This window comes from Pristiophorus japonicus, chromosome 23 (assembly GCF_044704955.1).
Source record: "Pristiophorus japonicus isolate sPriJap1 chromosome 23, sPriJap1.hap1, whole genome shotgun sequence".
NCBI lineage: Eukaryota > Metazoa > Chordata > Chondrichthyes > Pristiophoridae > Pristiophorus > Pristiophorus japonicus.
The window spans coordinates 20403089-20422740 of record NC_091999.1 but is presented as its reverse complement, the minus strand read 5'-3'; the positions used below and the strand labels follow the sequence as shown (position 1 = coordinate 20422740).

Sequence of the window (19652 nt, the reverse complement as noted above, 5' to 3'; positions counted from 1 at the left end):
CAGAGACAGAGATTTGTGTGTTTGATCTATTAAGAGAGAAAGGGAAAGTGTGAGAGAAAGACAATGATAAAGACAGTGACAAGGAGAGAGACAGATAGAGAGAAAGAGATAGAGACTAAAACAGAAAATGATGGAAATACTTCTCAGTTTAGAGGCAGGGACTAACAGAGACAGGCAAAGAAATGGACAGACCGAAATGATGGGAAAGAGAGAGCCAGTCAGACAAAGAATCTGAGAGAATCCCATTGGAACAGACGTGGGCACCGTGAGAAAGAGACAGATTGAGAGACTGAGACAAACGGAGAAACAGGGACAGACAGAGTGAGTCAGACTGAGAGAGACAAAGACTCAGACATACAAACACATACACAGCTCTGTGGAGAGAGAGAAATAGGCAGAGACCGAGCGACACAGATACATTTCACAATTTCATTTCATTATCGGTTCAGAGTGACACATATTTACAGAAAATTGTTGATTCAACCGATGAAAATCGGACATCACTGATCAGAATGGGAGGAAATCTGTGTTAAAATAAATAGAAACCAGGAGTGGGGAAGAACCCACGGTGGAAACCCTTTGAAGTTTAAGGCCAACGACATAACCACTCGTTTATCCTGGCCCTGTGAGAGCTTGGATTCTGTCTCTGTGACAAACTGGGCTTCAACCCCAACCCCACATACAAACACATGCACATTGTCTTTTAGTGAGCATTTACGAACATTTTTAGTAATATTTACACGAGGGCAACACTCCTACTCTGTTTCGAGTAATGCTCTGGGACCTTTCATATCCACCCGAGGGTGCAGCCGGAGCTTCAATTTAACATTTCATCCGAAAGTCAACAGCTTCAACATTGCAAAATTCCCCAAGTGCTGCACTTGAGTGTTAGCCAAGATGATATGCTCAAGTCCAAGGAGTGCGACTTGAACACACAAACTCCTGATTCAGTCGAGAATGCTGCCACTGAACCAAAGCCGATACAAAAGTCCACAACCGTATTATTTTCCCCAAGTCTTTTTTATAAGTGCCAGGACATACCAAATTCATGGTGATGATTTCCACAGACAGTTGCACATACACAGAGACAAAAATAGAGATAGACAGACACAGAGACACACATAACCAAAAATTTACACGCACCAACGGGCATGCACAGCTGCCTTAGACATCTCGAGGGAGAGACAGGCTGAATCACTGTCGCAACTTTGACTGATTGTTGCGATTTTTTAATCGGATGTATCGTGAATATTGCAGATTAATAAAAATGAGAACAAATGTCAGTGTTGAAAGTTGTGGGACGTTATTCCAATTATCACATGATCAGTTTGGTCGAGACCTGGTTAAATTGTGAAATGGAATGAAAAATGCTGAGAATCGTAGTCGGCAGGATTCGAACCTGCGCAGGAAAATCCCAATGGTTTCTAGTCCATCGCCTTAACCACTCGGCCACGACTACTGTGTCGCTGGCTTTTTAAACGTTACTCAGAAAAAACTCAGTCATCCATCTCTGTGCAGCAGACGGCCAAAGAATCCTGAAAAGGTCTCCGTCAGCTAAAAATCTGGAAGAGGCAAACTCCTCTCCCTGTATTTTCACAGTTCGGATTTCGCTCTGGAATTTTTAATATGTATCTACCAAGAAATAGAAGTAAAAATCTACATTTTGAAACATCTGCCTCCCCGTCGGGGAATTGAACCCCGGTCTCCCGCGTGACAAGCGGGGATACTCACCACTATACTAACGAGGAACTGACGGATAGCTGCTCTGTCGGAGCAGGAATCGAGCTGTGAACAGAACTGAACACCATGAGAAGTCGACAGACACATTGAGAGACAGAGACAAACCGACAAACAGGGAGAGACAGACACCGAGATAGAGACAACGAGAGACAGAAAGTGTGAGACTGAGAAGGAGAGGCAGATTGGGTGAGAAAAACACTCAAACACATACAGAGACAGAGATTTGTGTGTTTGATCTATTAAGAGAGAAAGGGAAAGAGTGAGAGAAAGACAATGATAAAGACAGTGACAAGGAGAGAGACAGATAGAGAGAAAGAGATAGAGACTAAAACAGAAAATGATGGAAATACTTCTCAGGTTAGAGGCAGGGACTAACAGAGACAGGCAAAGAAATGCACAGACCGAAATGATGGGAAAGAGAGAGCCAGTCAGACAAAGAATCTGAGAGAATCCCATTGGAACAGACGTGGGCACCGTGAGAAAGAGACAGATTGAGAGACTGAGACAAACGGAGAAACAGGGACAGACAGAGTGAGTCAGACTGAGAGAGACAAAGACTCAGACATACAAACACATACACAGCTCTGTGGAGAGAGAGAGAGAGGCAGAGACCGAGCGACACAGATACATTTCACAATTTCATTTCATTATCGGTTCAGCGTGAAACATATTTACAGAAAATTGTTGATTCAACCGATGAAAATCGGACATCACTGATCAGAATGGGAGGAAATCTGTGTTAAAATAAATAGAAACCAGGAGTGAGGAAGAACCCACGGTGGAAACCCTTTGAAGTTTAAGGCCAACGACATAACCAATCGGTTATCCTGGCCCTGTGAGAGTTTGGATTCTGTCTCTGTGACAAACTGGGCTTCAACCCCAACCCCACATACAAACACATGCACATTGTCTTTTAGTGAGAATTTACGAACATTTTTAGTAATATTTACACGAGGGCAACACTCCTACTCTGTTTCGAGTAATGCTCTGGGACCTTTCATATCCACCCGAGGGTGCAGACGGAGCTTCAATTTAACATTTCATCCGAAAGTCAACAGCTTCAACATTGCAAAATTCCCCAAGTGCTGCACTTGAGTGTTAGCCAAGATGATATGCTCAAGTCCAAGGAGTGCGACTTGAACACACAAACTCCTGATTCAGTCGAGAATGCTGCCACTGAACCAAAGCCGATACAAAAGTTCACAACCGTATTATTTTCCCCAAGTCTTTTTTATAAGTTCCAGGACATACCAAATTCATGGTGATGATTTCCACAGACAGTTGCACATACACAGAGACAAAAATAGAGATAGACAGACACAGAGACACACATAACCAAAAATTTACACGCACCAACGGGCATGCACAGCTGCCTTAGACATCTCGAGGGAGAGACAGGCTGAATCACTGTCGCAACTTTGACTGATTGTTGCGATTTTTTAATCAGATGTATCGTGAATATTGCAGATTAATAAAAATGAGAACAAATGTCAGTGTTGAAAGGTGTGGGACGTTATTCCAATTCTCACATGATCAGTTTGGTAGAGAACTGGTTAAATTGTGAAATGGAATGAAAATGCTGAGAATCGTAGTCGGCAGGATTCGAACCTTAGCGGGAAAATCCCAATGGATTTCTAGTCCATCGCCTTAACCACTCGGCCACGACTACTGTGTCGCTGGCTTTTTAAACGTTACTCAGAAAAAACTCAGTCATCCATCTCTGTGCAGCAGACGGCCAAAGAATCCTGAAAAAGTCTCCGTCAGCTAAAAATCTGGAAGAGGCAAACTCCTCTCCCTGTATTTTCACAGTTCGATTTCGCTCTGGAATTTTTAATATGTATCTACCAAGAAACAGAAGTAAAAATCAACATTTTGAAACATCTGCCTCCCCGTCGGGGAATTGAACCCCGGTCTCCCGCGTGACAGGCGGGGACACTCACCACTATACTAACGAGGAACTGACGGATAGCTGCTCTGTCGGAGCAGGAATCGAGCTGTGAACAGAACTGGACACCATGAGAAGTCGACAGACACATTGAGAGACAGAGACAAACCGACAAACAGGGAGAGACAGACACCGAGATAGAGACAACGAGAGACAGAAAGTGTGAGACTGAGAAGGAGAGGCAGATTGGGTGAGAAAAAGACGCAAACACATACAGAGACAGAGATTTGTGTGTTTGATCTATTAAGAGAGAAAGGGAAAGAGTGAGAGAAAGACAATGATAAAGACAGTGACAAGGAGAGAGACAGATAGAGAGAAAGAGATAGAGACTAAAACAGAAAATGATGGAAATACTTCTCAGGTTAGAGGCAGGGACTAACAGAGACAGGCAAAGAAATGGACAGACCGAAATGATGGGAAAGAGAGAGCCAGTCAGACAAAGAATCTGAGAGAATCCCATTGGAACAGACGTGGGCACCGTGAGAAAGAGACAGATTGAGAGACTGAGACAAACGGAGAAACAGGGACAGACAGAGTGAGTCAGACTGAGAGAGACAAAGACTCAGACATACAAACACATACACAGCTCTGTGGAGAGAGAGAAATAGGCAGAGACCGAGCGACACAGATACATTTCACAATTTCATTTCATTATCGGTTCAGAGTGACACATATTTACAGAAAATTGTTGATTCAACCGATGAAAATCGGACATCACTGATCAGAATGGGAGGAAATCTGTGTTAAAATAAATAGAAACAAGGAGTGGGGAAGAACCCACGGTGGAAACCCTTTGAAGTTTAAGGCCAACGACATAACCACTCGTTTATCCTGGCCCTGTGAGAGCTTGGATTCTGTCTCTGTGACAAACTGGGCTTCAACCCCAACCCCACATACAAACACATGCACATTGTCTTTTAGTGAGCATTTACGAACATTTTTAGTAATATTTACACGAGGGCAACACTCCTACTCTGTTTCGAGTAATGCTCTGGGACCTTTCATATCCACCCGAGGGTGCAGACGGAGCTTCAATTTAACATTTCATCCGAAAGTCAACAGCTTCAACATTGCAAAATTCCCCAAGTGCTGCACTTGAGTGTTAGCCAAGATGATATGCTCAAGTCCAAGGAGTGCGACTTGAACACACAAACTCCTGATTCAGTCGAGAATGCTGCCACTGAACCAAAGCCGATACAAAAGTCCACAACCGTATTATTTTCCCCAAGTCTTTTTTATAAGTGCCAGGACATACCAAATTCATGGTGATGAATTCCACAGACAGTTGCACATACACAGAGACAAAAATAGAGATAGACAGACACAGAGACACACATAACCAAAAATTTACACGCACCAACGGGCATGCACAGCTGCCTTAGACATCTCGAGGGAGAGACAGGCTGAATCACTGTCGCAACTTTGACTGATTGTTGCGATTTTTTAATCGGATGTATCGTGAATATTGCAGGTTAATAAAAATGAGAACAAATGTCAGTGTTGAAAGGTGTGGGACGTTATTCCAATTATCACATGATCAGTTTGGTAGAGAACTGGTTAAATTGTGAAATGGAATGAAAAATGCTGAGAATCGTAGTCGGCAGGATTCGAACCTGCGCGGGAAAATCCCAATGGATTTCTAGTCCATCGCCTTAACCACTCGGCCACGACTACTGTGTCGCTGGCTTTTTAAACGTTACTCAGAAAAAACTCAGTCATCCATCTCTGTGCAGCAGACGGCCAAAGAATCCTGAAAAGGTCTCCGTCATCTAAAAATCTGGAAGAGGCAAACTCCTCTCCCTGTATTTTCACAGTTCGGATTTCGCTCTGGAATTTTTAATATGTATCTACCAAGAAACAGAAGTAAAAATCAACATTTTGAAACATCTGCCTCCCCATCGGGGAATTGAACCCCGGTCTCCCGCGTGACAGGCGGGGATACTCACCACTATACTAACGAGGAACTGACGGATAGCTGCTCTGTCGGAGCAGGAATCGAGCTGTGAACAGAACTGAACACCATGAGAAGTCGACAGACACATTGAGAGACAGAGACAAACCGACAAACAGGGAGAGACAGACACCGAGATAGAGACAACGAGAGACAGAAAGTGTGAGACTGAGAAGGAGAGGCAGATTGGGTGAGAAAAACACTCAAACACATACAGAGACAGAGATTTGTGTGTTTGATCTATTAAGAGAGAAAGGGAAAGAGTGAGAGAAAGACAATGATAAAGACAGTGACAAGGAGAGAGACAGATAGAGAGAAAGAGATAGAGACTAAAACAGAAAATGATGGAAACACTTCTCAGGTTAGAGGCAGGGACTAACAGAGACAGGCAAAGAAATGCACAGACCGAAATGATGGGAAAGAGAGAGCCAGTCAGACAAAGAATCTGAGAGAATCCCATTGGAACAGACGTGGGCACCGTGAGAAAGAGACAGATTGAGAGACTGAGACAAACGGAGAAACAGGGACAGACAGAGTGAGTCAGACTGAGAGAGACAAAGACACAGACATACAAACACATACAGAGCTCTGTGGAGAGAGAGAGAGAGGCAGAGACCGAGCGACACAGATACATTTCACAATTTCATTTCATTATCGGTTCAGAGTGACACATATTTACAGAAAATTGTTGATTCAACCGATGAAAATCGGACATCACTGATCAGAATGGGAGGAAATCTGTGTTAAAATAAATAGAAACCAGGAGTGAGGAAGAACCCACGGTGGAAACCCTTTGAAGTTTAAGGCCAACGACATAACCACTCGGTTATCCTGGCCCTGTGAGAGTTTGGATTCTGTCTCTGTGACAAACTGGGCTTCAACCCCAACCCCACATACAAACACATGCACATTGTCTTTTAGTGAGCATTTACGAACATTTTTAGTAATATTTACACGAGGGCAACACTCCTACTCTGTTTCGAGTAATGCTCTGGGACCTTTCATATCCACCCGAGGGTGCAGACGGAGCTTCAATTTAACATTTCATCCGAAAGTCAACAGCTTCAACATTGCAAAATTCCCCAAGTGCTGCACTTGAGTGTTAGCCAAGATGATATGCTCAAGTCCAAGGAGTTCGACTTGAACACACAAACTCCTGATTCAGTCGAGAATGCTGCCACTGAACCAAAGCCGATACAAAAGTCCACAACCGTATTATTTTCCCCAAGTCTTTTTTATAAGTTCCAGGACATACCAAATTCATGGTGATGATTTCCACAGACAGTTGCACATACACAGAGACAAAAATAGAGATAGACAGACACAGAGACACACATAACCAAAAATTTACACGCACCAACGGGCATGCACAGCTGCCTTAGACATCTCGAGGGAGAGACAGGCTGAATCACTGTCGCAACTTTGACTGATTGTTGCGATTTTTTAATCAGATGTATCGTGAATATTGCAGATTAATAAAAATGAGAACAAATGTCAGTGTTGAAAGGTGTGGGACGTTATTCCAATTCTCACATGATCAGTTTGGTAGAGAACTGGTTAAATTGTGAAATGGAATGAAAATGCTGAGAATCGTAGTCGGCAGGATTCGAACCTTAGCGGGAAAATCCCAATGGATTTCTAGTCCATCGCCTTAACCACTCGGCCACGACTACTGTGTCGCTGGCTTTTTAAACGTTACTCAGAAAAAACTCAGTCATCCATCTCTGTGCAGCAGACGGCCAAAGAATCCTGAAAAAGTCTCCGTCAGCTAAAAATCTGGAAGAGGCAAACTCCTCTCCCTGTATTTTCACAGTTCGATTTCGCTCTGGAATTTTTAATATGTATCTACCAAGAAACAGAAGTAAAAATCAACATTTTGAAACATCTGCCTCCCCGTCGGGGAATTGAACCCCGGTCTCCCGCGTGACAGGCGGGGACACTCACCACTATACTAACGAGGAACTGACGGATAGCTGCTCTGTCGGAGCAGGAATCGAGCTGTGAACAGAACTGGACACCATGAGAAGTCGACAGACACATTGAGAGACAGAGACAAACCGACAAACAGGGAGAGACAGACACCGAGATAGAGACAACGAGAGACAGAAAGTGTGAGACTGAGAAGGAGAGGCAGATTGGGTGAGAAAAAGACGCAAACACATACAGAGACAGAGATTTGTGTGTTTGATCTATTAAGAGAGAAAGGGAAAGAGTGAGAGAAAGACAATGATAAAGACAGTGACAAGGAGAGAGACAGATAGAGAGAAAGAGATAGAGACTAAAACAGAAAATGATGGAAATACTTCTCAGGTTAGAGGCAGGGACTAACAGAGACAGGCAAAGAAATGGACAGACCGAAATGATGGGAAAGAGAGAGCCAGTCAGACAAAGAATCTGAGAGAATCCCATTGGAACAGACGTGGGCACCGTGAGAAAGAGACAGATTGAGAGACTGAGACAAACGGAGAAACAGGGACAGACAGAGTGAGTCAGACTGAGAGAGACAAAGACTCAGACATACAAACACATACACAGCTCTGTGGAGAGAGAGAAATAGGCAGAGACCGAGCGACACAGATACATTTCACAATTTCATTTCATTATCGGTTCAGAGTGACACATATTTACAGAAAATTGTTGATTCAACCGATGAAAATCGGACATCACTGATCAGAATGGGAGGAAATCTGTGTTAAAATAAATAGAAACAAGGAGTGGGGAAGAACCCACGGTGGAAACCCTTTGAAGTTTAAGGCCAACGACATAACCACTCGTTTATCCTGGCCCTGTGAGAGCTTGGATTCTGTCTCTGTGACAAACTGGGCTTCAACCCCAACCCCACATACAAACACATGCACATTGTCTTTTAGTGAGCATTTACGAACATTTTTAGTAATATTTACACGAGGGCAACACTCCTACTCTGTTTCGAGTAATGCTCTGGGACCTTTCATATCCACCCGAGGGTGCAGACGGAGCTTCAATTTAACATTTCATCCGAAAGTCAACAGCTTCAACATTGCAAAATTCCCCAAGTGCTGCACTTGAGTGTTAGCCAAGATGATATGCTCAAGTCCAAGGAGTGCGACTTGAACACACAAACTCCTGATTCAGTCGAGAATGCTGCCACTGAACCAAAGCCGATACAAAAGTCCACAACCGTATTATTTTCCCCAAGTCTTTTTTATAAGTGCCAGGACATACCAAATTCATGGTGATGAATTCCACAGACAGTTGCACATACACAGAGACAAAAATAGAGATAGACAGACACAGAGACACACATAACCAAAAATTTACACGCACCAACGGGCATGCACAGCTGCCTTAGACATCTCGAGGGAGAGACAGGCTGAATCACTGTCGCAACTTTGACTGATTGTTGCGATTTTTTAATCGGATGTATCGTGAATATTGCAGGTTAATAAAAATGAGAACAAATGTCAGTGTTGAAAGGTGTGGGACGTTATTCCAATTATCACATGATCAGTTTGGTAGAGAACTGGTTAAATTGTGAAATGGAATGAAAAATGCTGAGAATCGTAGTCGGCAGGATTCGAACCTGCGCGGGAAAATCCCAATGGATTTCAAGTCCATCGCCTTAACCACTCGGCCACGACTACTGTGTCGCTGGCTTTTTAAACGTTACTCAGAAAAAACTCAGTCATCCATCTCTGTGCAGCAGACGGCCAAAGAATCCTGAAAAGGTCTCCGTCATCTAAAAATCTGGAAGAGGCAAACTCCTCTCCCTGTATTTTCACAGTTCGGATTTCGCTCTGGAATTTTTAATATGTATCTACCAAGAAACAGAAGTAAAAATCAACATTTTGAAACATCTGCCTCCCCATCGGGGAATTGAACCCCGGTCTCCCGCGTGACAGGCGGGGATACTCACCACTATACTAACGAGGAACTGACGGATAGCTGCTCTGTCGGAGCAGGAATCGAGCTGTGAACAGAACTGAACACCATGAGAAGTCGACAGACACATTGAGAGACAGAGACAAACCGACAAACAGGGAGAGACAGACACCGAGATAGAGACAACGAGAGACAGAAAGTGTGAGACTGAGAAGGAGAGGCAGATTGGGTGAGAAAAACACTCAAACACATACAGAGACAGAGATTTGTGTGTTTGATCTATTAAGAGAGAAAGGGAAAGAGTGAGAGAAAGACAATGATAAAGACAGTGACAAGGAGAGAGACAGATAGAGAGAAAGAGATAGAGACTAAAACAGAAAATGATGGAAACACTTCTCAGGTTAGAGGCAGGGACTAACAGAGACAGGCAAAGAAATGCACAGACCGAAATGATGGGAAAGAGAGAGCCAGTCAGACAAAGAATCTGAGAGAATCCCATTGGAACAGACGTGGGCACCGTGAGAAAGAGACAGATTGAGAGACTGAGACAAACGGAGAAACAGGGACAGACAGAGTGAGTCAGACTGAGAGAGACAAAGACACAGACATACAAACACATACAGAGCTCTGTGGAGAGAGAGAGAGAGGCAGAGACCGAGCGACACAGATACATTTCACAATTTCATTTCATTATCGGTTCAGAGTGACACATATTTACAGAAAATTGTTGATTCAACCGATGAAAATCGGACATCACTGATCAGAATGGGAGGAAATCTGTGTTAAAATAAATAGAAACCAGGAGTGGGGAAGAACCCACGGTGGAAACCCTTTGAAGTTTAAGGCCAACGACATAACCACTCGGTTATCCTGGCCCTGTGAGAGTTTGGATTCTGTCTCTGTGACAAACTGGGCTTCAACCCCAACCCCACATACAAACACATGCACATTGTCTTTTAGTGAGCATTTACGAACATTTTTAGTAATATTTACACGAGGGCAACACTCCTACTCTGTTTCGAGTAATGCTCTGGGACCTTTCATATCCACCCGAGGGTGCAGACGGAGCTTCAATTTAACATTTCATCCGAAAGTCAACAGCTTCAACATTGCAAAATTCCCCAAGTGCTGCACTTGAGTGTTAGCCAAGATGATATGCTCAAGTCCAAGGAGTTCGACTTGAACACACAAACTCCTGATTCAGTCGAGAATGCTGCCACTGAACCAAAGCCGATACAAAAGTCCACAACCGTATTATTTTCCCCAAGTCTTTTTTATAAGTTCCAGGACATACCAAATTCATGGTGATGATTTCCACAGACAGTTGCACATACACAGAGACAAAAATAGAGATAGACAGACACAGAGACACACATAACCAAAAATTTACACGCACCAACGGGCATGCACAGCTGCCTTAGACATCTCGAGGGAGAGACAGGCTGAATCACTGTCGCAACTTTGACTGATTGTTGCGATTTTTTAATCGGATGTATCGTGAATATTGCAGATTAATAAAAATGAGAACAAATGTCAGTGTTGAAAGGTGTGGGACGTTATTCCAATTATCACATGATCAGTTTGTTCGAGAACTGGTTAAATTGTGAAATGGAATGAAAAATGCTGAGAATCGTAGTCGGCAGGATTCGAACCTGCGCGGGAAAATCCCAATGGATTTCTAGTCCATCGCCTTAACCACTCGGCCACGACTACTGTGTCGCTGGCTTTTTAAACGTTACTCAGAAAAAACTCAGTCATCCATCTCTGTGCAGCAGACGGCCAAAGAATCCTGAAAAGGTCTCCGTCATCTAAAAATCTGGAAGAGGCAAACTCCTCTCCCTGTATTTTCACAGTTCGGATTTCGCTCTGGAATTTTTAATATGTATCTACCAAGAAACAGAAGTAAAAATCAACATTTTGAAACATCTGCCTCCCCGTCAGGGAATTGAACCCCGGTCTCCCGCGTGACAGGCGGGGATACTCACCACTATACTAACGAGGAACTGACGGAAAGCTGCTCTGTCGGAGCAGGAATCGAGCTGTGAACAGAACTGGACACCATGAGAAGTCGACAGACACATTGAGAGACAGAGACAAACCGACAAACAGGGAGAGACAGACACCGAGATAGAGACAACGAGAGACAGAAAGTGTGAGACTGAGAAGGAGAGGCAGATTGGGTGAGAAAAAGACGCAAACACATACAGAGACAGAGATTTGTGTGTTTGATCTATTAAGAGAGAAAGGGAAAGAGTGAGAGAAAGACAATGATAAAGACAGTGACAAGGAGAGAGACAGATAGAGAGAAAGAGATAGAGACTAAAACAGAAAATGATGGAAATACTTCTCAGGTTAGAGGCAGGGACTAACAGAGACAGGCAAAGAAATGGACAGACCGAAATGATGGGAAAGAGAGAGTCAGTCAGACAAAGAATCTGAGAGAATCCCATTGGAACAGACGTGGGCACCGTGAGAAAGAGACAGATTGAGAGACTGAGACAAACGGAGAAACAGGGACAGACAGAGTGAGTCAGACTGAGAGAGACAAAGACTCAGACATACAAACACATACACAGCTCTGTGGAGAGAGAGAGAGAGGCAGAGACCGAGCGACACAGATACATTTCACAATTTCATTTCATTATCGGTTCAGAGTGAGACATAGTTACAGAAAATTGTTGATTCAACCGATGAAAATCGGACATCACTGATCAGAATGGGAGGAAATCTGTGTTAAAATAAATAGAAACCAGGAGTGGGGAAGAACCCACGGTGGAAACCCTTTGAATTTTAAGGCCAACGACATAACCACTCGGTTATCCTGGCCCTGTGAGAGTTTGGATTCTGTCTCTGTGACAAACTGGGCTTCAACCCCAACCCCACATACAAACACATGCACATAGTCTTTTAGTGAGCATTTACGAACATTTTGAGGAATATTTACACGGGGCAACTCTCCTACTCTGTTTCGAGTAATGCTCTGGGACCTTTCATATCCACCCGAGGGTGCAGACGGAGCTTCAATTTAACATTTCATCCGAAAGTCAACAGCTTCAACATTGCAAAATTCCCCAAGTGCTGCACTTGAGTGTTAGCCAAGATGATATGCTCAAGTCCAAGGAGTACGACTTGAACACACAAACTCCTGATTCAGTCGATAATGCTGCCACTGAACCAAAGCCGATACAAAAGTTCACAACCGTATTATTTTCCCCAAGTCTTTTTTATAAGTTCCAGGACATACCAAAATCATGGTGATGATTTCCACAGACAGTTGCACATACACGGAGACAAAAATAGAGATAGACAGACACAGAGACACACATAACCAAAAATTTACGCGCACCAACGGGCATGCACAGCTGCCTTAGACATCTCGAGTGAGAGACAGGCTGAATCACTGTCGCAACTTTGACTGATTGTTGCGATTTTTTAATCGGATGTATCGTGAATATTGCAGGTTAATAAAAATGAGAACAAATGTCAGTGTTGAAAGGTGTGGGACGTTATTCCAATTATCACATGATCAGTTTGGTAGAGAACTGGTTAAATTGTGAAATGGAATGAAAAATGCTGAGAATCGTAGTCGGCAGGATTCGAACCTGCGCGGGAAAATCCCAATGGATTTCTAGTCCATCGCCTTAACCACTCGGCCACGACTACTGTGTCGCTGGCTTTTTAAACGTTACTCAGAAAAAACTCAGTCATCCATCTCTGTGCAGCAGACGGCCAAAGAATCCTGAAAAGGTCTCCGTCATCTAAAAATCTGGAAGAGGCAAACTCCTCTCCCTGTATTTTCACAGTTCGGATTTCGCTCTGGAATTTTTAATATGTATCTACCAAGAAACAGAAGTAAAAATCAACATTTTGAAACATCTGCCTCCCCATCGGGGAATTGAACCCCGGTCTCCCGCGTGACAGGCGGGGATACTCACCACTATACTAACGAGGAACTGACGGATAGCTGCTCTGTCGGAGCAGGAATCGAGCTGTGAACAGAACTGAACACCATGAGAAGTCGACAGACACATTGAGAGACAGAGACAAACCGACAAACAGGGAGAGACAGACACCGAGATAGAGACAACGAGAGACAGAAAGTGTGAGACTGAGAAGGAGAGGCAGATTGGGTGAGAAAAACACTCAAACACATACAGAGACAGAGATTTGTGTGTTTGATCTATTAAGAGAGAAAGGGAAAGAGTGAGAGAAAGACAATGATAAAGACAGTGACAAGGAGAGAGACAGATAGAGAGAAAGAGATAGAGACTAAAACAGAAAATGATGGAAACACTTCTCAGGTTAGAGGCAGGGACTAACAGAGACAGGCAAAGAAATGCACAGACCGAAATGATGGGAAAGAGAGAGCCAGTCAGACAAAGAATCTGAGAGAATCCCATTGGAACAGACGTGGGCACCGTGAGAAAGAGACAGATTGAGAGACTGAGACAAACGGAGAAACAGGGACAGACAGAGTGAGTCAGACTGAGAGAGACAAAGACACAGACATACAAACACATACAGAGCTCTGTGGAGAGAGAGAGAGAGGCAGAGACCGAGCGACACAGATACATTTCACAATTTCATTTCATTATCGGTTCAGAGTGACACATATTTACAGAAAATTGTTGATTCAACCGATGAAAATCGGACATCACTGATCAGAATGGGAGGAAATCTGTGTTAAAATAAATAGAAACCAGGAGTGGGGAAGAACCCACGGTGGAAACCCTTTGAAGTTTAAGGCCAACGACATAACCACTCGGTTATCCTGGCCCTGTGAGAGTTTGGATTCTGTCTCTGTGACAAACTGGGCTTCAACCCCAACCCCACATACAAACACATGCACATTGTCTTTTAGTGAGCATTTACGAACATTTTTAGTAATATTTACACGAGGGCAACACTCCTACTCTGTTTCGAGTAATGCTCTGGGACCTTTCATATCCACCCGAGGGTGCAGACGGAGCTTCAATTTAACATTTCATCCGAAAGTCAACAGCTTCAACATTGCAAAATTCCCCAAGTGCTGCACTTGAGTGTTAGCCAAGATGATATGCTCAAGTCCAAGGAGTTCGACTTGAACACACAAACTCCTGATTCAGTCGAGAATGCTGCCACTGAACCAAAGCCGATACAAAAGTCCACAACCGTATTATTTTCCCCAAGTCTTTTTTATAAGTTCCAGGACATACCAAATTCATGGTGATGATTTCCACAGACAGTTGCACATACACAGAGACAAAAATAGAGATAGACAGACACAGAGACACACATAACCAAAAATTTACACGCACCAACGGGCATGCACAGCTGCCTTAGACATCTCGAGGGAGAGACAGGCTGAATCACTGTCGCAACTTTGACTGATTGTTGCGATTTTTTAATCGGATGTATCGTGAATATTGCAGATTAATAAAAATGAGAACAAATGTCAGTGTTGAAAGGTGTGGGACGTTATTCCAATTATCACATGATCAGTTTGTTCGAGAACTGGTTAAATTGTGAAATGGAATGAAAAATGCTGAGAATCGTAGTCGGCAGGATTCGAACCTGCGCGGGAAAATCCCAATGGATTTCTAGTCCATCGCCTTAACCACTCGGCCACGACTACTGTGTCGCTGGCTTTTTAAACGTTACTCAGAAAAAACTCAGTCATCCATCTCTGTGCAGCAGACGGCCAAAGAATCCTGAAAAGGTCTCCGTCATCTAAAAATCTGGAAGAGGCAAACTCCTCTCCCTGTATTTTCACAGTTCGGATTTCGCTCTGGAATTTTTAATATGTATCTACCAAGAAACAGAAGTAAAAATCAACATTTTGAAACATCTGCCTCCCCGTCAGGGAATTGAACCCCGGTCTCCCGCGTGACAGGCGGGGATACTCACCACTATACTAACGAGGAACTGACGGAAAGCTGCTCTGTCGGAGCAGGAATCGAGCTGTGAACAGAACTGGACACCATGAGAAGTCGACAGACACATTGAGAGACAGAGACAAACCGACAAACAGGGAGAGACAGACACCGAGATAGAGACAACGAGAGACAGAAAGTGTGAGACTGAGAAGGAGAGGCAGATTGGGTGAGAAAAAGACGCAAACACATACAGAGACAGAGATTTGTGTGTTTGATCTATTAAGAGAGAAAGGGAAAGAGTGAGAGAAAGACAATGATAAAGACAGTGACAAGGAGAGAGACAGATAGAGAGAAAGAGATAGAGACTAAAACAGAAAATGATGGAAATACTTCTCAGGTTAGAGGCAGGGACTAACAGAGACAGGCAAAGAAATGGACAGACCGAAATGATGGGAAAGAGAGAGTCAGTCAGACAAAGAATCTGAGAGAATCCCATTGGAACAGACGTGGGCACCGTGAGAAAGAGACAGATTGAGAGACTGAGACAAACGGAGAAACAGGGACAGACAGAGTGAGTCAGACTGAGGGAGACAAAGACTCAGACATACAAACACATACACAGCTCTGTGGAGAGAGAGAGAGAGGCAGAGACCGAGCGACACAGATACATTTCACAATTTCATTTCATTATCGGTTCAGAGTGAGACATAGTTACAGAAAATTGTTGATTCAACCGATGAAAATCGGACATCACTGATCAGAATGGGAGGAAATCTGTGTTAAAATAAATAGAAACCAGGAGTGGGGAAGAACCCACGGTGGAAACCCTTTGAATTTTAAGGCCAACGACATAACCACTCGGTTATCCTGGCCCTGTGAGAGTTTGGATTCTGTCTCTGTGACAAACTGGGCTTCAACCCCAACCCCACATACAAACACATGCACATAGTCTTTTAGTGAGCATTTACGAACATTTTGAGGAATATTTACACGGGGCAACTCTCCTACTCTGTTTCGAGTAATGCTCTGGGACCTTTCATATCCACCCGAGGGTGCAGACGGAGCTTCAATTTAACATTTCATCCGAAAGTCAACAGCTTCAACATTGCAAAATTCCCCAAGTGCTGCACTTGAGTGTTAGCCAAGATGATATGCTCAAGTCCAAGGAGTACGACTTGAACACACAAACTCCTGATTCAGTCGATAATGCTGCCACTGAACCAAAGCCGATACAAAAGTTCACAACCGTATTATTTTCCCCAAGTCTTTTTTATAAGTTCCAGGACATACCAAAATCATGGTGATGATTTCCACAGACAGTTGCACATACACGGAGACAAAAATAGAGATAGACAGACACAGAGACACACATAACCAAAAATTTACGCGCACCAACGGGCATGCACAGCTGCCTTAGACATCTCGAGTGAGAGACAGGCTGAATCACTGTCGCAACTTTGACTGATTGTTGCGATTTTTTAATCGGATGTATCGTGAATATTGCAGGTTAATAAAAATGAGAACAAATGTCAGTGTTGAAAGGTGTGGGACGTTATTCCAATTATCACATGATCAGTTTGGTAGAGAACTGGTTAAATTGTGAAATGGAATGAAAAATGCTGAGAATCGTAGTCGGCAGGATTCGAACCTGCGCGGGAAAATCCCAATGGATTTCTAGTCCATCGCCTTAACCACTCGGCCACGACTACTGTGTCGCTGGCTTTTTAAACGTTACTCAGAAAAAACTCAGTCATCCATCTCTGTGCAGCAGACGGCCAAAGAATCCTGAAAAGGTCTCCGTCATCTAAAAATCTGGAAGAGGCAAACTCCTCGACCTGTATTTTCACAGTTCGATTTCGCTCTGGAATTTTTAATATGTATCTACCAAGAAACAGAAGTAAAAATCAACATTTTGAAACATCTGACTCCCCGTCGGGGAATTGAACCCCGGTCTCCCGCGTGACAGGCGGGGATACTCACCACTATACTAACGAGGAACTGACGGATAGCTGCTCTGTCGGAGCAGGAATCGAGCTGTGAACAGAACAGGACACCATGAGAAGTCGAAAGACACATTGAGAGACAGAGACAAACCGACAAACAGGGAGAGACAGACACCGAGATAGAGACAACGAGAGACAGAAAGTGTGAGACTGAGAAGGAGAGGCAGATTGGGTGAGAAAAACACTCAAACACATACAGAGACAGAGATTTGTGTGTTTGATCTATTAAGAGAGAAAGGGAAAGAGTGAGAGAAAGACAATGATAAAGACAGTGACAAGGAGAGAGACAGATAGAGAGAAAGAGATAGAGACTAAAACAGAAAATGATGGAAACACTTCTCAGGTTAGAGGCAGGGACTAACAGAGACAGGCAAAGAAATGCACAGACCGAAATGATGGGAAAGAGAGAGCCAGTCAGACAAAGAATCTGAGAGAATCCCATTGGAACAGACGTGGGCACCGTGAGAAAGAGACAGATTGAGAGACTGAGACAAACGGAGAAACAGGGACAGACAGAGTGAGTCAGACTGAGAGAGACAAAGACACAGACATACAAACACATACAGAGCTCTGTGGAGAGAGAGAGAGAGGCAGAGACCGAGCGACACAGATACATTTCACAATTTCATTTCATTATCGGTTCAGAGTGACACATATTTACAGAAAATTGTTGATTCAACCGATGAAAATCGGACATCACTGATCAGAATGGGAGGAAATCTGTGTTAAAATAAATAGAAACCAGGAGTGGGGAAGAACCCACGGTGGAAACCCTTTGAAGTTTAAGGCCAACGACATAACCACTCGGTTATCCTGGCCCTGTGAGAGTTTGGATTCTGTCTCTGTGACAAACTGGGCTTCAACCCCAACCCCACATACAAACACATGCACATTGTCTTTTAGTGAGCATTTACGAACATTTTTAGTAATATTTACACGAGGGCAACACTCCTACTCTGTTTCGAGTAATGCTCTGGGACCTTTCATATCCACCCGAGGGTGCAGACGGAGCTTCAATTTAACATTTCATCCGAAAGTCAACAGCTTCAACATTGCAAAATTCCCCAAGTGCTGCACTTGAGTGTTAGCCAAGATGATATGCTCAAGTCCAAGGAGTTCGACTTGAACACACAAACTCCTGATTCAGTCGAGAATGCTGCCACTGAACCAAAGCCGATACAAAAGTCCACAACCGTATTATTTTCCCCAAGTCTTTTTTATAAGTTCCAGGACATACCAAATTCATGGTGATGATTTCCACAGACAGTTGCACATACACAGAGACAAAAATAGAGATAGACAGACACAGAGACACACATAACCAAAAATTTACACGCACCAACGGGCATGCACAGCTGCCTTAGACATCTCGAGGGAGAGACAGGCTGAATCACTGTCGCAACTTTGACTGATTGTTGCGATTTTTTAATCGGATGTATCGTGAATATTGCAGATTAATAAAAATGAGAACAAATGTCAGTGTTGAAAGGTGTGGGACGTTATTCCAATTATCACATGATCAGTTTGTTCGAGAACTGGTTAAATTGTGAAATGGAATGAAAAATGCTGAGAATCGTAGTCGGCAGGATTCGAACCTGCGCGGGAAAATCCCAATGGATTTCTAGTCCATCGCCTTAACCACTCGGCCACGACTACTGTGTCGCTGGCTTTTTAAACGTTACTCAGAAAAAACTCAGTCATCCATCTCTGTGCAGCAGACGGCCAAAGAATCCTGAAAAGGTCTCCGTCATCTAAAAATCTGGAAGAGGCAAACTCCTCTCCCTGTATTTTCACAGTTCGGATTTCGCTCTGGAATTTTTAATATGTATCTACCAAGAAACAGAAGTAAAAATCAACATTTTGAAACATCTGCCTCCCCGTCAGGGAATTGAACCCCGGTCTCCCGCGTGACAGGCGGGGATACTCACCACTATACTAACGAGGAACTGACGGAAAGCTGCTCTGTCGGAGCAGGAATCGAGCTGTGAACAGAACTGGACACCATGAGAAGTCGACAGACACATTGAGAGACAGAGACAAACCGACAAACAGGGAGAGACAGACACCGAGATAGAGACAACGAGAGACAGAAAGTGTGAGACTGAGAAGGAGAGGCAGATTGGGTGAGAAAAAGACGCAAACACATACAGAGACAGAGATTTGTGTGTTTGATCTATTAAGAGAGAAAGGGAAAGAGTGAGAGAAAGACAATGATAAAGACAGTGACAAGGAGAGAGACAGATAGAGAGAAAGAGATAGAGACTAAAACAGAAAATGATGGAAATACTTCTCAGGTT

At 43.6% G+C, this 19652-nt stretch overlaps 17 non-coding genes across 17 annotated transcripts; all 17 read right to left on the bottom strand.

Annotated features, from left to right (window-relative positions):
- Positions 1 to 1676: 1676 nt before the first annotated feature.
- Positions 1677 to 1748, bottom strand: trnad-guc (transfer RNA aspartic acid (anticodon GUC)). Its single transcript has one exon. It is a non-coding gene; the product is annotated as a tRNA-Asp (tRNA).
- Positions 1749 to 3625: 1877 nt separating this feature from the next.
- Positions 3626 to 3697, bottom strand: trnad-guc (transfer RNA aspartic acid (anticodon GUC)). The gene has a single exon. It is a non-coding gene; the product is annotated as a tRNA-Asp (tRNA).
- A 1580-nt stretch (positions 3698 to 5277) lies between these two features.
- trnas-aga (transfer RNA serine (anticodon AGA)) lies at positions 5278 to 5359 on the bottom strand. Its single transcript has one exon. It is a non-coding gene; the product is annotated as a tRNA-Ser (tRNA).
- A 217-nt stretch (positions 5360 to 5576) lies between these two features.
- On the bottom strand, positions 5577 to 5648 carry trnad-guc (transfer RNA aspartic acid (anticodon GUC)). Its single transcript has one exon. It is a non-coding gene; the product is annotated as a tRNA-Asp (tRNA).
- A 1877-nt stretch (positions 5649 to 7525) lies between these two features.
- Positions 7526 to 7597, bottom strand: trnad-guc (transfer RNA aspartic acid (anticodon GUC)). Its single transcript has one exon. It is a non-coding gene; the product is annotated as a tRNA-Asp (tRNA).
- Positions 7598 to 9177: 1580 nt separating this feature from the next.
- trnas-uga (transfer RNA serine (anticodon UGA)) lies at positions 9178 to 9259 on the bottom strand. The gene has a single exon. It is a non-coding gene; the product is annotated as a tRNA-Ser (tRNA).
- Positions 9260 to 9476: 217 nt separating this feature from the next.
- On the bottom strand, positions 9477 to 9548 carry trnad-guc (transfer RNA aspartic acid (anticodon GUC)). Its single transcript has one exon. It is a non-coding gene; the product is annotated as a tRNA-Asp (tRNA).
- A 1580-nt stretch (positions 9549 to 11128) lies between these two features.
- Positions 11129 to 11210, bottom strand: trnas-aga (transfer RNA serine (anticodon AGA)). The gene has a single exon. It is a non-coding gene; the product is annotated as a tRNA-Ser (tRNA).
- A 217-nt stretch (positions 11211 to 11427) lies between these two features.
- Positions 11428 to 11499, bottom strand: trnad-guc (transfer RNA aspartic acid (anticodon GUC)). Its single transcript has one exon. It is a non-coding gene; the product is annotated as a tRNA-Asp (tRNA).
- A 1579-nt stretch (positions 11500 to 13078) lies between these two features.
- trnas-aga (transfer RNA serine (anticodon AGA)) lies at positions 13079 to 13160 on the bottom strand. The gene has a single exon. It is a non-coding gene; the product is annotated as a tRNA-Ser (tRNA).
- A 217-nt stretch (positions 13161 to 13377) lies between these two features.
- trnad-guc (transfer RNA aspartic acid (anticodon GUC)) lies at positions 13378 to 13449 on the bottom strand. Its single transcript has one exon. It is a non-coding gene; the product is annotated as a tRNA-Asp (tRNA).
- A 1580-nt stretch (positions 13450 to 15029) lies between these two features.
- trnas-aga (transfer RNA serine (anticodon AGA)) lies at positions 15030 to 15111 on the bottom strand. The gene has a single exon. It is a non-coding gene; the product is annotated as a tRNA-Ser (tRNA).
- A 217-nt stretch (positions 15112 to 15328) lies between these two features.
- trnad-guc (transfer RNA aspartic acid (anticodon GUC)) lies at positions 15329 to 15400 on the bottom strand. The gene has a single exon. It is a non-coding gene; the product is annotated as a tRNA-Asp (tRNA).
- A 1579-nt stretch (positions 15401 to 16979) lies between these two features.
- trnas-aga (transfer RNA serine (anticodon AGA)) lies at positions 16980 to 17061 on the bottom strand. Its single transcript has one exon. It is a non-coding gene; the product is annotated as a tRNA-Ser (tRNA).
- A 216-nt stretch (positions 17062 to 17277) lies between these two features.
- Positions 17278 to 17349, bottom strand: trnad-guc (transfer RNA aspartic acid (anticodon GUC)). Its single transcript has one exon. It is a non-coding gene; the product is annotated as a tRNA-Asp (tRNA).
- Positions 17350 to 18929: 1580 nt separating this feature from the next.
- Positions 18930 to 19011, bottom strand: trnas-aga (transfer RNA serine (anticodon AGA)). Its single transcript has one exon. It is a non-coding gene; the product is annotated as a tRNA-Ser (tRNA).
- Positions 19012 to 19228: 217 nt separating this feature from the next.
- trnad-guc (transfer RNA aspartic acid (anticodon GUC)) lies at positions 19229 to 19300 on the bottom strand. The gene has a single exon. It is a non-coding gene; the product is annotated as a tRNA-Asp (tRNA).
- Between the last annotated feature and the right edge of the window lie 352 nt (positions 19301 to 19652).